The sequence below is a fragment of the Ascaphus truei genome, chromosome 9 (assembly GCF_040206685.1).
Source record: "Ascaphus truei isolate aAscTru1 chromosome 9, aAscTru1.hap1, whole genome shotgun sequence".
NCBI classification, from domain to species: Eukaryota; Metazoa; Chordata; class Amphibia; order Anura; family Ascaphidae; genus Ascaphus; species Ascaphus truei.
In genome coordinates this window covers 53,469,600-53,471,894 of record NC_134491.1, presented here as the reverse complement: position 1 = coordinate 53,471,894, position 2,295 = coordinate 53,469,600, and positions in this window count along the sequence as shown.

Sequence of the window (2,295 nt, the reverse complement as noted above, 5' to 3'; positions counted from 1 at the left end):
GCACTGCCTCCTCCAGCTGTAAGTCTCCTATCTGCACTGCCTCCTCCAGCTGTAAGTCTCCTATCTGCACTGCCTCCTCCAGCTGTAAGTCTCCTATCTGCACTGCCTCCTCCAGCTGTAAGTCTCCTAACAAATCACTTAGTCTGAGACCCATATTTACAAAGTTCTGTTAAATCACTTAACATAAGTTAACCTAATTTCATATTACTTTAAAACTAACGGTGTATCTTTAAAGGACAATAAAGTAACATTCTCATGTTAATGTTCCCTCCCGTAAAGAGCATTGCATTCACTATAATGGCCATTAGTGATAATGTCATGCAAATTATATGCAAATGAGGCCTAATTATAACATTTCCAAAAAAAGGTTGAGACCGCGCTGGTCAGTCGTCTTCTGCCTCTTGCCTGGTCCTCTTCCTCCCGCAGCTCCAAAGCTCTCCGGCAATCAACCAGGACCCGTCAGACACAGAACAAAGAAAGGAGCGCAGGGAAGGCAGGACGTTAAGGAAATAATTCCCATTTATTAAGCACACAGTAACTTTAAAAACGTACAAATAAGTTCAGCCACTCAAACGGCATAATCCCCTCCCACCTCCGACACCAACACAGCGACATCCACAGAATCCCCTCACAGCTCCGACGCCAGCACAGCGAGATCCACAGAATCCCCTCACAGCTCCGACGCCAACACAGCGACATCCACAGAATCCCCTCATAGCTCCGACGCCAACACAGCGACATCCACAGAATCCCCTCATAGCTCCGACGCCAGCACAGCGACATCCACAGAATCCCCTCACAGCTCCGACGCCAGCACAGCGAGATCCACAGAATCCCCTCACAGCTCCGACGCCAACACAGCGACATCCACAGAATCCCCTCATAGCTCCGACGCCAGCACAGCGAGATCCACAGAATCCCCTCACAGCTCCGACGCCAACACAGCGAGATCCACAGAATCCCCTCACAGCTCCGACGCCAACACAGCGACATCCACAGAATCCCCTCACAGCTCCGACGCCAACACAGCGAGATCCACAGAATCCCCTCACAGCTCCGACGCCAACACAGCGAGATCCACAGAATCCCCTCACAGCTCTGACGCCAACACAGCAAGATCCACAGAATCCCCTCACAGCTCCGACGCCAACACAGCGACATCCACAGAATCCCCTCACAGCTCCGACGCCAACACAGCGAGATCCACAGAATCCCCTCACAGCTCCGACGCCAACACAGCGAGATCCACAGAATCCCCTCACAGCTCTGACGCCAACACAGCAAGATCCACAGAATCCCCTCACAGCTCCGACGCCAGCACAGCGTGATCCACAGAATCCCCTCACAGCTCCGACGCCAACACAGCGAGATCCACAGAATCCCCTCACAGCTCCGACGCCAACACAGCGACATCCACAGAATCCCCTCACAGCTCCGACGCCAACACAGCGAGATCCACAGAATCCCCTCACAGCTCCGACGCCAGCACAGCGAGATCCACAGAATCCCCTCACAGCTCTGACGCCAACACAGCAAGATCCACAGAATCCCCTCACAGCTCCGACGCCAACACAGCGACATCCACAGAATCCCCTCACAGCTCCGACGCCAACACAGCGAGATCCACAGAATCCCCTCACAGCTCCGACGCCAACACAGCGAGATCCACAGAATCCCCTCACAGCTCTGACGCCAACACAGCAAGATCCACAGAATCCCCTCACAGCTCCGACGCCAACACAGCGAGATCCACAGAATCCCCTCCCACCTCCGACGCCAACACAGCGAGATCCACAGAATCCCCTCACAGCTCCGACGCCAACACAGCGAGATCCACAGAATCCCCTCACAGCTCCGACGCCAACACAGCGAGATCCACAGAATCGCCCTCACAGCTCCGACGCCAACACAGCAAGATCCACAGAATCCCCTCACAGCTCCGACGCCAACACAGCGAGATCCACAGAATCCCCTCACAGCTCCGACGCCAACACAGTGAGATCCACAGAATCCCCTCACAGCTCCGACGCCAGCACAGCGACATCCACAGAATCCCCTCACAGCTCCGACGCCAACACAGCGAGATCCACAGAATCCCTTCTACTCGAACCGACCCGCCAGCACAGCGAGATCCACAGAATCCCCTCACAGCTCCGACGCCAGCACAGCGAGATCCACAGAATCCCCTCACAGCTCCGACGCCAGCACAGCGAGATCCACAGAATCCCCTCACAGCTCCGACGCCAACACAGCGAGATCCACAGAATCCCCTCACAGCTCCGACGCCAGCACAGC